This window comes from Engystomops pustulosus, chromosome 4 (genome assembly GCF_040894005.1).
Source record: "Engystomops pustulosus chromosome 4, aEngPut4.maternal, whole genome shotgun sequence".
Lineage (NCBI taxonomy): Eukaryota > Metazoa > Chordata > Amphibia > Anura > Leptodactylidae > Engystomops > Engystomops pustulosus.
In genome coordinates this window covers 61,646,624-61,661,737 of record NC_092414.1, presented here as the reverse complement: position 1 = coordinate 61,661,737, position 15,114 = coordinate 61,646,624, and the positions used below count along the sequence as shown (strand labels likewise).

The window sequence follows — 15,114 nt, the reverse complement described above, 5'->3', positions numbered from 1 at the left end:
TTAAGCTACAAAAACAGAGAAACCCCAGAAATTATCTTATTTTCAAACTACTCCACCAAGAGTGGAATATTTTTCCAAAGAAACTTGCTTTGGCCCTTGAATTTTTATTTTTAGAATGGGTTAAAGAAGTAAACACACCCCATAGTTTGTAATCCAGATTTTCTAGAATGCAGTAATATCGCACACATGTTCACAATCTGCTGTATGAGCGCATTGCAAGGATTGGAAGGGAAGGAGAGTCTATTGGCGGATTTTGTTGGAATACATTTCAGGTGTTATGTCGCATTGGCTGAGCCCCTAATATAGCAGGGCAGAAAAAAACCTTTAAAACTATACCACTCAAGGATTGCAGTAACACTATATTTGGGGAAGCAATCTATTCTAATCCCTTGATTTTGCATTGCGGTCTACTAAGCAGTGTTACGTAGAGGTAAATGTAATATTTTTAGCACTTTTTATGGTGTTTTTTTTAAGGCATTCACCATACGTGTTCAGTAAGGATTATATTTTATTGAACAGGTTGTTACAGACATGGCATTACCCAATATCTGCGTTTATTGTCAGGGTTCTGGGTCTGTGGACCCTCTTGATCGCCATGGGAGGTGGTACTTGCCGACACCTGGGACCGGAGTCTAAGTGGCAACTGGTCTTCACCAGAGCCCGCTGCAAAGCGGGATGGTCTTTTTTGCGGCGGGGTGCCAACAGGTCGTTCCACAGGTGCGACTAGCTTGCAGTGACAGCCAAGGTAGTAATGCAGGACACAGTCCGAGCCCGGAATGACAGCAGGAGCACAGCGTCGGAAGGAACACTGGAACTCACGTCAGGAACACGGGAGCAGGCACACGGATCAAGAACACAGGAACAGACTGGACCATGGGAACAGGAACACAGGAACGCCACCACAGGAGCAGGATCAGAAACGCAGGAACACAGAGGGCTTTCACTTCACTGGGAATGGCTTGAAGATCCAGTGGGGAATGATGGGAGCCGCCGGATTAAATAGCAGAACCAGAAGTGGCAAGCACCTATCACCTGCACCGCCCTAGGAAGCTTGGGACCGGACAGGAGCGGGAGCGTGGAGAGGTGAGTTCGGAGAGGGGCCCAGGGCAGCACCACAGAGATGGGCACGACATGGCTGGTGACGGGGATCGTGGGGGCACCCGTGACATTTATGTAGTAATTTGCACTTTTTATTGTGTTTGGGATTTTTAAACAATATTGGGCATATAGGGGACTTTATTAAAAAATAAAATTTAATACATAATACATTTTTTTTCACCCTTTTTTTTTGTTCCCCTCTCGGACCTGTACAAGTGATCATGTCAAATGCATAGGCTGAGACCTGCACTGCTGGGTCCCACCCAGCAGGTACTTCGACAAGGCAGCCCTGGGGTCCTTTTCCATAGCCCAGAGTTGCTGTGGAGACCATAGGCACTCCCATATTCGGCGCAGATTGGGGTTGGGGGGGGCAATCAACAAGGGGAGAGGTGGGTGACTCCTTTAAATACTGTGCTCCTGTTTGACTGCAGCGCCTTAAGGGTTAAATAGCCGGGAATGCAACTATCGCGATCCCGGAAGTCAGTGCAGTGGCTCGGCTGTTACATATAGCCTGCCTCCTTCACGGATTGCATGGGCTCTGCTTCTGAGTCTGTGCGATCCCCAAGGCGTTGGGATCTTTTGACCATAGCTCAATGTCATAAGAATCTCTGAAGAAGTTCTGCAGCACAAATGCACCTGTAATATTACTGTAAAACTGGCTTGTCTACCTGACTAAACTGACTGCTTTACTCACATAAAACAGCCTAACGCAGTGATGGCGAACCTTTTAGAGCCTGAATGCCCAAACTTCAACCAAAAGCCACTTATTTATTGCAAAGTGCCAGCACAGCAATTTAAGCAGTAATTTATTTCTCCTTGTTCTTTGACAACTTTCAATCGTTCAGTCTTCTTAGGACACCAACGCAGTTGAAAGGAGGAGGGCAAATTCGCCTATCATTGTAGGAAGATTCTGTAGGAAGATTCTTTGAGTCCTGTCTGGTGAACTTCATGCTGGGGTGATGGACTGGGTGCCCACAGAGTGGGCTCCGAGTGCCGCCTCTGGCACCAGTGCCATAGGTTCGCCACCACTGGCCTAACGTAACCAGCCCAAGCCGCTTTCACACAACGTATGCTACGTTCAGCTGCAAAGGGAGAAGTGTGGCCCGATTGTACATACAGGGAAATTTCCTGTCTATGGTACGGTACACTGGGAAATAGAAATGAATTTGGTTGTATCCTTCCCATACCGAAACGTGTGGAAGGAGCACAAGCCTAAGGTGGGTTCACTTTTCCCCACTGTGTGAACTATTTATTAGGAATCAAATTTAAAAGCTGATAAATGACCATAACATAACAGTCACTTCAATAAACATTCAAAGCCGTGTGCAGTTCTAGTCGTCTATTTTATTAGTTTTTATGATTATAAAAAGAAGATCATTGACAGTAAGAGAAAGTTATTCAATTTAGTGAAGAAGAGAACAAAAATCCGAAAATTATAGAACTTATTCTTTACTTCACTTCTTTTTCTTGGTTCAGAAAATCACAGAAGTACCTGGAATATAAAGATTTACCTAAAAGTGGGTTTAAACAAAGCCTACCACTTTATACGTCGTACAGCAGTAAGGGGAGTATGGAGAGGGCTCAAGGGCTGAGCCATATATGTGTTGGGTGTTAGCTATATTACACATCAATGGATGGTTGATCATCGGAGGGTGTATCGTTATCAGAGGGCGACGATTGGTTGCCATGACAGCTGGGAGCTATTGTAGCTGTCAGTCACCAATCTGTGTTACAGACTGTTATACAGAAGCAGTATATTCACAATTTACTGTAAAACAGTATACAATTGTATTGCAGTATATTGCACAAGTGATCAGACACACTAAGGTTAAATTACCCTAAGGGGGCCTGAAATAATAGTAAAAAAAATTAAAGTAACATCATAAACATGTTAGCATCTCTGAACGCACAGTATGTCAAACTTTGAGGCAGATGGGCTACAGCAGCAGAAGACCACACCGGTGCCACTCCTTTCAGCTAAGAACAGGAAACTGAGGCTACAATTTGCACAAGCTCATCGAAATTGGACAGTAGAAGATTGGAAAAACGTTGCCTGGTTTGATGAGTCTCGATTTCTGCTGCGACATTCGGATGGTAGGGTCAGAATTTGGCGTCAACAACATGAAAGCATGGATCCATCCTGCCTTGTATCAACGGTTCAGGCTGGTGGTGGTGGTGTAATTTTTTAAATTGTCTTTGGAAAATCACCAAAACCTGTATTTAGATAGACCTGCTCAACTTCTAATTAACTGTAAGAGGTGTAAATAATAGCTAGACTCGTAAATGACCCCATTATGGAAACTACAACCCTCAACGTATGAAAAAGCACTTTTAAGAAATTTGTTAACCCTCTATAGGGTTTTTTAGGGTGTTTTATAGGGTGTTTTATAGGGGTTAAAACAAAATGGAGGTGCAGTCTACAAATTGTAATATTTTTTCACAATACAGGCGGTCCCCTACTTAAGAACACTCGACTTACATACGACCCCTAGTTACAAACGGACCTCTGGATATTGGTAATTTATTGTACTTTAGTCCTAGGCTACAATGATCAGCTGTAACAGTTATCACAGGTGTCTGTAATGAAGCTTTATTGTTAATCCTGATTCTTATGACAACCCAACATTTTTAAAATCCAATTGTCACAGAGACCAAAAAAGTTCTGGCTGGGATTACAATGACAAAATATACAGTTCTGACTTACATACAAATTCAACTTAAGAACAAACATACAGACCCCATCTTGTATGTAACCCGGGGACTGCCTGTACACTCATTTTGGGTGGAAAATTAAACATTTGCAATGGATTAAATGAAAAAAGGCTCCACAAAGTTTGACACTGATACCCCATACGTGGTGGGCATAGAATGAAAGGAGGCGCCATCCAGAACAGATTTGTATTGTCAAATTGCACAGGCTATAATATTTTTTCTTTTTTTAATGTGGACCTATAGGGGCTTATTTATTTTACCACATGGGATGCACTTTTCTGGTACGTAATTTTGGGGCATCTATAGCTAATTTGTGAGATTTTATTAACACTTTGTTGGTGGAGGAAATGAAAATCATCAATTTTTAGGAAGATTTTTTTGTTGTTTTTTTTTGGCTGTTTGCCATAACATAAAAATAGTATATTATTTTTATTGTATGGGTTGCCATGATTATGAAAATACCTCATTTATATAGATTTTTTATTTTTTGCCCATTTTTACTGAATAAAAAGTAATTTAGCGAAAATGTTGTTAATTTTAGCAACGCTGTCTTTCATATGCATAACCGTTTTATTTTTCGCCTCACAAATCAGTTTAAGGGTTTATTTTTTGTGAGAAGGATTGTTCTTTTTAGTGTTCTTATTTTAGAGTGCATAACTTTTTAAAATCACTTTTTAGGGCAGTTTTTTATAGGGTATTAATTAAAAATTATATTTTTTCAGAGCATTTTTATGTTTTTTTTTTACGGGATTCACTTTGCTAACAATGCTTCTGTTTTATTATACGGATTGTTATGGACACAGTGATACCAAATCAAATTTGTGTATTTTATTCAATTTTACTAAATAAAAACTAATTTGGAGAAAATCTTGTTCATTTAAGCATCACCATCTTTTCATATGTTCAACTTTTTTTATTTTTCGGCTGACAAATCTGGTTAGGGGCTTCTTTTTTGCGAGAAGAGTTGTTCTTTTAAGTGGGCTTATTTCAGAGTGTGGAACTTTTTTTATCACTTTTTAGAGCATTTTTTAAAGGCATTAATTAAAAATTATCTGTTTTTTGGAACATTTTTTGTGTTTTTTTTCTCCGGCGTTTTTCTCTGCGTGTCCAGTAACGATTCTGTTTTATTATACAGAATGTTATGGATGTGGCAATACCAAATGTGTGTTTTTTTGTGTTTTTTATACTTTATTAAGTGTTTTTATGGGAAAGTGACATTTTAGGGGCTTATATTTTTATGTATTTATTTTTTATTTATTCTAATGTGTAAACTCTAGTATTTTTTTTACTTTTCCATACTTGAACAAGAACCAGCGATGCTCTGATGCACTGTTCTATAATACTAATTCATTGTAGAGCAGTGTAAACTGTCTGAGCATGCAGGAACATTGGGCAGCCCCGGGGCACTCAGCAGACCTCAGTGCTGCCCAGAAGTGGATCGGATCCCCTGGTAAGTGGCACGGGGGATCCAATCCATAGGGCGAACACCCTTACACCCCGCGGTCATGCTTGACCGTGGCATGTAAGGGGTTAACACTCACGATTGGAGTCGGCTCTGAATGCAGGTGTTAGTGCGGGGTGTCAGCTGTGATAGACAGCTGACAGCCGCTGCTTCTGGTGTTGGCTCCGTTCGTGAGCCGGTGCCAGAAGCAGGACGTTATAGCATGTCCGGGTGCAGGAAGTATCTTCCCGCAGGGATGTATTATAACGTCCTGGTGCACCTAGGGGTTAACTGTTTATAGCAAATGCTACTTTTCAAGTGAAAGAAATCAGCTTTAAGGCTAATACAGTCAATCCTCTAAGAAATGTGACAGGTTCCGATATCCTGTGCAATGCTGATTGTAAAAATATATTTGTTAGCTTTCTGAATAAATTCAGTACTGTGGAGGAGTGTGGAGGAGACTGACACAGGCTGCAGCTTTCCCCTCCCTGGGCACATACTGCTGGCAGGGAGCCAGATAATGGTAGCATAGCATAGTCTTTGGGAACCTGTCACCAGCTACGTGGCATTCCTGGTGATAGCTTTGCTTTAACCCCTTATGGACGCAGGGTTTTTTCGCTCATTTCTCGCCCTCCACCTTCAAAAATCCATAACTTTTTCATTTTTTACGTGTACAGACCTGTATAAGGGCTTATTTTGTGCGTAACAAATTTTACTTTCCCGTAATGTTATTTATTTTAACATGCCGTGTACTGCGAAGCTGAAAAAAAATTCCAAATGTGGAAAAATTGAAAAAAACCCGCACGTGACGTGTTCTTGTGGGCTCAGTTTTTACGACTTTCACTCTTCGCTCCAAATAACACGCCTACTTTATTCTTTGGTTCGGTGCGATTGCGGTGATACAAAATGTATATAGGTTTTATTGTGTTTTAATACATTTTCAAAAATTAAACGAATGTGTACAAAAAAGAAAAACATTTTTAGCCATCTTCTGATGCTAATAACTTTTTAATACTTTGGCGCACGGAGCTGTGTGAGTTGTCATTTTTTGCGAAATGAGCCGACGTTTGCGTTGCTACCATTTTGAGGTCTGTGCGACATTTTGATCATTTTTATTCCATTTTTTATGTGATGTAAAAAGGTGTAAAGGTCGTATATCGGACATTTGGGCACCATTTCCCGTCTCGGAGGTCACCGCCGGCCATAACCATTTTTATATTTTGATAGATCGGGCATTTTGGGACGCGGCGATACCTAATGTGTCTGTGATTTTTACTATTTCTTATGTTTTATATCAGTTCTAGCGAAAGGGGGGTGATTTGAATTTTTAATATTTTATCATTTTTATTTTTTAAACTTTTTTTTTTCTTTTTTTTTCACTATTTCTTAGACCATCTAGGGTACATTAACCCTAGATGGTCAGATCGTTCCTACCATATACTGCAATACTTCTGTATTGCAATATATGGCATTTTTGCAGCTCATTCATTACAATGAGCCACTGGCTCATTGTAACGAATCTGCAGAAGCCAGATAGCCTTGGGTCAAACGAAGACCCGAGGCTACCATGGCAACTGATCGCCGCCCCCCGATGACGTTCGAGGGCGCGGCAATCGTAATAAAGATGGCAGCCCCCTGAATGAAAGGGTTATTAGCCGCGATCGGTGCAAGCACCGACCGCGGTTATTAGCGGTGGGGGTTTGCTGCAATATGCAACAACCCCCACCCTTGAATGAAGAGGACTCAGCCCGTGAGCCCTCTTCATACATTCTCTGTACCTCTGGGCCGTAGAGCTACGGCGCAGAGCGTTAAGGGGTTAAAGAGAACCTGTCAGCAGAAATTAACCTAATAAGCCACTACCAATATGTTGCCAAGCAGCTGAACACCTTACAGATTGTGTTTCTTTCATGACTCTTCATGAGTGTGGTAACAGCCTCCAGAAAATCTACTTTGAAGTGAGAAGTAAACTGGTTGTATAAAGTCATGGAGGCGAGCACTAAAATCAAGCTCCTCTTCCTCAGAAAGATCTCTTCACTGTTATTGATGGTTTTGCATTCAGAGAAATCACAAACCAGATCTTCTGGTCTACATGATGTCAATCACATAGGAGGAGGCATTCAGAACTCTCCTCCTTGACTTCAGTGTTAAACTCTCCTCCTCTGATTTGACTTTATACAACCATTTACCTTTCACTTCAATGTAGATTTTCTGGATGATGTCACCACACTGCCCTATGAGAGAATCAAAAACTAGAAGGTATTATGCTGTTTGACAATATACGGGCCTTTCTACGGTGACAAGTCAGAAGAAGATTGCGGGACATAGGGCATCACATCCTAGACCCAGCACTAACACCATCGGAAAAACTCCTGGGTGTTTTAAACCCTTACACGCCACGGTCAAGCATGACCATGGCATGTAAGTGTGTCCACCATTGATCGGACCCCCCTCCCCGGTGAGCTTACTGCAGGATCCCTTCTGCAGCAGGCCTGGGGTCCGGTGTGTGCCCTGAGGCTGCCGGCAACTCCTCCTGGCAGGACTTGGCTGTAACTAACTGAGCATGCGCAGCAAAATGTACAATAGACTGTAAAAATCGTTTTATAATAATTAAATAAAAGTCCCCAAATTAGCCCAATTACATATCAAATCCAAAAAATGTATATAAAACACACAAAAAAATTACATATTTGGTATCACTGCATCTGTATCTGTAAAATAAATGTAAAACAATATTGAACCTGCTCGGTGAACGACGTAAAAAAAAAAAATGCTAATTTTTTTAAAAATATACAATTTTAAATCAAATACCCAAAACAATACAAAAATTGTTCTAAAAAGTGATCAAAAAAAGTTACGTGCCCTAATATGATACGACTGAATAGAAAAACTTCACAAGAAATAATCCCTCAACAAAAAAATACAGTTATGCCCCTCAGAAGTTGTCAATAATGTAATTTTCTCCAATATTGGTTTTTAGCATAATTGAGCAAAGATAAGAAAAACTAGATAAATAAGGTATCACTGTAATAGTAGTGAACCAGAGAATAAAGATAAAATATTATTTTTATGTTATGGCGAGCGGGGAAAAAAGTGCCAAAAATACAAAATAAAAATTGATAATTTTGTTTGTATCACCCTTGAAATAGTTAAAGGGGTATTCCAGGAATCAGCATAATTCATATACAAGTGGGCACTCAAAATATAAGCTAATGTGTAATTCGTTGTTATTTAAAATTTTGCTCCCCTTGGCAGAAAATGCTGGTGACATAGACTGTAATGAATTATTAAAATGCTACTGGCCCTTTAATCAGTCCGTTAATTTCCTCCGCGCGGTCTGTCACAGAAAAGAAGATGGCTGCTGGTCACAAGTCCACATCACATGTCCTGCAGCTGCCTGGGCAAGTCATGTGATCACCACTACGTTTGTCTGTAGTCGGTTGGTTGCAGTGCATCCAGTATGATCAGTGTTGTGCTGATGGCAGTTACACATCATTACTATGGTAACAGAGCAAGAAAACCTGTTACATCATCACTGTTAGCAGAGCATAAGTGGTAGGAGGAGTTACTGAGAACTAAAGGATCATGGAACTTGTAGTTTCCAGTGGCGGCCATCTTAGTGATAACTCCACCTACTTTAGAGAGGCCATAAATTTTGTAAATCATAAAATCATATTATTTTAGCTCCGTTTTGTGACTAATGACATTGAGTATTGTTGTATTCATTTATTTATATCATCAAGGGTTTTTGTGTCAGACGTTCATATTCCCGGAATACCCCTTTAATTAATGTTGGGGGTCTATAGCTTATTCATGAGATTTTATTATCTATACATTGGGGGACATGTATTATCGTATCTGCGACCCAAAAATGCTGGTGTTTTATGTTTTTTTGGGCGCAGAATTGTTGCGGATCATTTATAATGATTTGCGCCAGAAAGAACAGATGTTTCCGACTATCCCTACACAGTTTTTTTTTTTTGCGCTAGTGGGTGTGGCCCAACTTTTCCACATTATCCGTCAAATTTATGTGTATTTTGCGAGCATTTTTACGTGCGAATTTAGGCGCACAATGGACCAGGAAAAAAATGGTCAGAGAGCAAAATTAAGGGGCAGTGCATGTAAGATTTGGGCGCACACTTCATTAGTGTCGGCATTTTTCTGGCGCACAACTTATTAGTTCCGTCTAACCAGTAATCACAAACAGCCGTGCACCACTTTAATACATCGGGCTATGCTTTCCGGAAATTGATCTCCGATGCAGACAGTCGTCCTTGCGCCACAATTAGTAAATCCCCCCATTATATCTCACTTTGCAAATAATAAGCCCTGGTTCGCATTACCAAAGAAATTAAAATTTTATATCCTGTTCAATGTGACAATACAAATCTGCTCTGAATGGTGTTGCTTCCATTCTATGCCCTGATGTGCGCCTATACAGCAGTTTATCGATACACTAGAGAGAAATCGGCCTAAATTAATGTTTTTTCACTTGAATGCTGAGTTGTCCCTCAAAATGTGAGTTTTGGCGAATTTCATGAAAATTCGAGAGGACGCATAAAATATCATTCCAATATAGAGGAGGCTTTCTGGAAATGTTATTTATCAAGCTTTTTGGGTAGTTTAACTATCTGCCTGGAAAGCAGAATATTTCAAACTTTTAAAATGAAGAATTTTTCGATAATGGTAGCTTGCGGAGACTGAGACCCTCCCATGATACCCCACGATGCAGGCCAGCGCAATGTGTGAAGCATGCAAAGCTGAGGTGAGCCAGCGAGCAGTGGAGGAGCAGATGTGTGACTGCGACTGTGCACTGCGGTGCACCGTGGACAGCGGAACTGTGAACAGAGACGCTGTAGTGGCACATAGAGGAAGCTCTGCTTACCCATTCACACAGAGGAGTCTATTTGGGCCCGTTGTAACTGCTGTTACCCTTGACCTATGTGGGAGATGCCAGCGTGGGTGCCACAGTGAAATCTGCAAGCGTGGGAAATCATTTATTGTCATATATGTGAATATGCCTACCTAGTACAGCCATAATGCATGGAGAGATGCGTATAATATCTACGATGAAAAAAGAAACAACATAAATCGTGACCAGTTGGAGGTAAAATCTACTAGATTTATTTATCCCACAGTTGTATGACTACTGAAATAGCCGACAACTCCCTGCAAGAAATATTTTAAACTATGGCTGAACCCCACAAGTATACTATGTGGAGAAGGCGTGTGGGTGAGATAAAAGTTATATAAAATAACTGTACAGGCGGTCCCCTACTTAAGGACACCCGACTTACAGACAACCCATAGTTACAGACAGACCCCTCTGCCCACTGTGACCTCTGGTGAAGCTCTCTGGATGCTTTAAAATAGTCCCAGACTGCAATAATCAGCTTAAAATTGTCTGCAATGAAGCTTTATTGATAATTCTTGGTCCTATTACAGCAAAAAAATTTGAAACTCCAATTGTCACTGGAGCAAAAAAAAAAAATTGTTGGGAACTACAATGATAAAATATACAGTTTCGACTTACATACAAATTCAACTTAAGAACAAACCTACAGTCCCTATCTTGTATGTAACCCGGGGACTGCCTGTACTTTAAAGCCTAAGTTTGCCTTGGATAAGCTTCTATATCTCTGTAGATTTCCTCTGTGCCGTTTTTGTGCTATTGGACTTTGTCTAGAGGGGCTAGAACACAAATTTAAGCACAGTTGACAAATAATATTATCCCCAAGACATAGAGGATAGCATATGTGCAAGAGTACCTTTTTGTATATAACTAGAGATGAGCGAGCACTAAAATGCTCGGGTACTCGTTATTCGAGACGAACTTTTCCCGATGCTCGAGTGCTCGTCTCGAATAACGAGCCCCATTGAAGTCAATGGGAGACTCGAGCATTTTTCAAGGGGACCAAGGCTCTGCACAGGGAAGCTTGGCCAAACACCTGGGAACCTCAGAAAAGGATGGAAACACCACGGAAATGGACAGGAAACAGCAGGGGCAGCATGCATGGATGCCTCTGAGGCTGCTTAATCGCACCATTATGCCAAAACTATGGGCAACAGCATGGCCATGACAGAGTGACAGAATGAAGCTAGATAGCATCTAAAACATCCAATAATTGACCCTGACACTATAGGGGACGGCATGCAGAGGCAGCGGCAGCAGCGGCAGGCTAGAGAGTGGCATGGCGACATACCCTAAATGGACTCAGGCTTCAAACCAATGGGTGGCAGAGAGGAACCAAAGGAGGTGAGCAAGAAGCGCTCAAATAATATCGGTACATGATAAAAGTTTGCCAGTATATTTTGTGGATTACACAGCAGGGTGGCGACAAAGTTAACATGGAAGCCATGAAAACAACCCAAAATTCTGCCTGACACAGCTCGTTTGATAAGGGGACCATGTATGGAGGCAGTGAACTAGTAGTAGATTAAAGGTGCTGCAGTTAAAACTATGTTAGTTGGATCTTGGCATGGAGCTGGCGCTCCACTGCCAGGCGAGCTTTCGCCAATCCAAGCCCCTGTCTCTAGGCTACTCCCCAAACAGCACTTCTAAGAACCTTTTGTATAAGATCAAGTGTCGTAGCGTTCTCATATGTTTAGGATATGGCGGGTGAGGGGAATGTAAACAGAAGCGCAAGAAGCGCTGAAATAATATTGGTAAATGATAAAAGTTTGCCAGTATATTTTGTGGATAACACAGCTGGGTGGCGACAAAGTTAACAACTTTGATGTGGAATCCATGAAAACAACCCAAATTTCTGCCTGACACACCTCGTTTGATAAAGGGACGATGTATGGAGGCAGCTATATGGACGACTTTTGGAGGTAGCAATGGAGACAACGTGTGGAGGCTGCTATGGAGACAATTTAATTTGGATAGTGCCTGTATGTGGCAGTCCAAAAAAGTTTTCAAACCAGAGGAGCAGGTAGGTGGCCCTCCAGAAAAATGAAATAGATTGAGTGCCTGTATGTGGCAGTCCCAAAAAGTTTTCAAACCAGAGGAGCAGGTAGGTGGCCCTCCAGAAAAATGAAATAGATTGAGTGCCTGTATGTGGCAGTCCAAAAAAGTTTTCAAACCAGAGGAGCAGGTAGGTGGCCCTCCAGAAAAATGAAATAGATTGAGTGCCTGTATGTGGCAGTCCAAAAAAGTTTTCAAACCAGAGGAGCAGGTAGGTGGCCCTCCAGAAAAATTGAATAGATTGAGTGCCTGTATGTGGCAGTCCAAAAAAGTTTTCAAACCAGTGGAGCAGGTAGGTGGCCCTCCAGAAAAATGGAATAGATTGAGTGCCTGTATGTGGCAGTCCAAAAAAGTTTTCAAACCAGAGGAGCAGGTAGGTGGCCCTCCAGAAAAATGGAATAGATTGAGTGCCTGTATGTGGCAGTCCAAAAAAGTTTTCAAACCAGAGGAGCAGGTAGGTGGCCCTCCAGAAAAATTGAATAGATTGAGTGCCTGTATGTGGCACTCCCAAAAATTGTTTAAAACAGAGGACCGGGTCGGTGGCCCTCCAGAAAAATTAAATGCATAAAGTACTATAGCTAGAGCCAGTGGGCCCTTTCAAAAAATAGCCAGTTTCCTCTGCTTTACTGTACAAAGAGGAGGAGAAGGAGGAAAATGAGGAGGAGGAGGAGTGGATAAATTATTCAGGTTGAGCTTCCTTCACCTGGTGGAGATTGGAAATTATGAGAAATCCAGGCTTTATTCATCTTAATAAGCGTCAGCCTGTCAGCGCTGTCAGTCGACAGGCGTGTACGCTTATCGGTGATGATGCCACCAGCTGCACGGAAAACCCGCTCGGACAAGACGCTAGCGGCAGGGCAGGCAAGAACCTCCAAGGCGTACAGCGCCAGTTCGTGCCACATGTCCAGCTTTGAAACCCAGTAGTTGTAGGGAGCTGTGTGATCATTTAGGACGATGGTATGGTCAGCTACGTACTCCCTCACCATCTTTCTGTAAAGATCAGCCCTACTCTGCCGAGACTGGGGACAGGTGACAGTGTCTTGCTGGGGTGACATAAAGCTGGCAAAAGCCTTGTAAAGCGTACCCTTGCCAGTGTTGGACAAGCTGCCTGCTCGCCTACTCTCCCTCGCTACTTGTCCCGCAGAACTACGCACTCTGCCGCTAGCGCTGTCAGAAAGGAAATACTGTTTCAGCTTGTGCACCAGGGCCTGCTGGTATTCATGCATTCTCACACTCCTTTCCTCTCCAGGGATGAGAGTGGAAAGATTTTGCTTGTACCGTGGGTCCAGGAGAGTGAACACCCAGTAATCGGTGCTGGAATAAATTCTTTGAACGCGAGGGTCACGGGATAGGCAGCCTAGCATGAAATCTGCCATATGCGCCAGAGTACCAACGCGTAAGAATTCACTCCCCTCACTGGCCTGACTGTCCATTTCCTCCTCCTCCAACTCCTCCAACTCCTCTTCTTCTGCCCATACACGCTGAACAGTGAAGGACTCAACAATGGTCCCCTCTTGTGTCTCGCCAACATTCTCCTCCTCTTCCTCCTCATCCTCCTCCACCTCCTCCGATATGCGCTGGGAAACAGACCTAAGGGTGCTTTGGCTATCAACAAGGGAATCTTCTTCCCCCGTCTCTTGTGACGAGCGCAAAGCTTCCGACTTCATGCTGATCAGAGAGTTTTTCAACAGGCCAAGCAGCGGGATGGTGAGGCTGATGATGGCGGCATCGCCACTGACCATCTGTGTTGACTCCTCAAAGTTACTCAGCACCTGACAGATATCAGACATCCACGTCCACTCCTCATTGTAGACTTGAGGAAGCTGACTGACCTGACTACCAGTTCTGGTGGAAGTTGACATCTGGCAGTCTACAATCGCTCGGCGCTGCTGGTAAACTCTGGATGACATGGTCAGTGTTGAATTCCACCTCGTGGGCACGTCGCACAACAGTCGGTGAGCGGGCAGTTGGAGGCGGCGCTGCGCTGCCCTGAGAGTGGCAGCATCTGTGCTGGACTTCCTGAAATGCGCACAGATGCGGCGCACCTTCGTGAGCAAATCTGACAGATTGGGGTATGTCTTGAGGAAACGCTGAACTATCAGATTTAACACATGGGCCAGGCATGGCACATGTGTCAGTCTGCCGAGTTGCAGAGCCGCCACCAGGTTACGGCCGTTGTCACACACAACCATGCCTGGCTTCAGGTTCAGCGGTGCCAGCCACAGATCAGTTTTCGCCGTGATGCCCTGTAATAGCTCTTGGGCGGTGTGCCTTTTATCGCCTAGGCTCAGCAGTTTGAGCACCGCCTGCTGTCGCTTAGCGACGGCACTGCTGCTGTGCCTAGAGCTACCGACTGATGGCGCCATGCCCACGGATGGTAGTTCGGAGGAGGAGGTGGAGGAGGGGTGGGAGGAGGAGGAGGCATAGTAGGCCTTTGAGACCTGGACCGAGGTAGGCCCCGCAATCCTCGGCGTCGGCAGTATATGACCAGCCCCAGGGTCAGACTCGGTCCCAGCCTCCACCAAGTTAACCCAATGTGCCGTCAGCGATATATAGTGGCCCTGCCCGGCAGCACTCGTCCACGTGTCCGTGGTCAGGTGGACTTTGTCAGAAACGGCGTTGGTCAGGGCACGGATGATGTTGTCTGACACGTGCTGGTGCAGGGCTGGGACGGCACATCGGGAAAAGTAGTGGCGGCTGGGGACCGAATACCGAGGGGCGGCCGCCGCCATGAGGTTGCGAAAGGCCTCGGTCTCTACTAGCCTATAGGGCAGCATCAGGCTAAGCAATCTGGAGATGTGGACATTAAGGGCTTGGGCGTGTGGGTGGGTTGCACTATATTTGCGTTTCCGCTCCAGCGTCTGGGGTATGGAGAGCTGAACGCTGGTGGATGCTGTGG

The 15,114-nt window shown here is 43.4% G+C and overlaps 1 long non-coding RNA gene across 1 annotated transcript in view; it reads right to left on the bottom strand.

The window, feature by feature from the left end:
• Positions 1 to 2,482: 2,482 nt before the first annotated feature.
• LOC140128977 (uncharacterized) overlaps positions 2,483 to 15,114 on the bottom strand; it is a 29,081-nt gene continuing 16,449 nt past the window's right edge. The window contains exon 3 of the long non-coding RNA XR_011855221.1: positions 2,483 to 2,590. This is a non-coding gene — a long non-coding RNA (uncharacterized lncRNA). The remainder of the gene's footprint in view (positions 2,591 to 15,114) is intronic.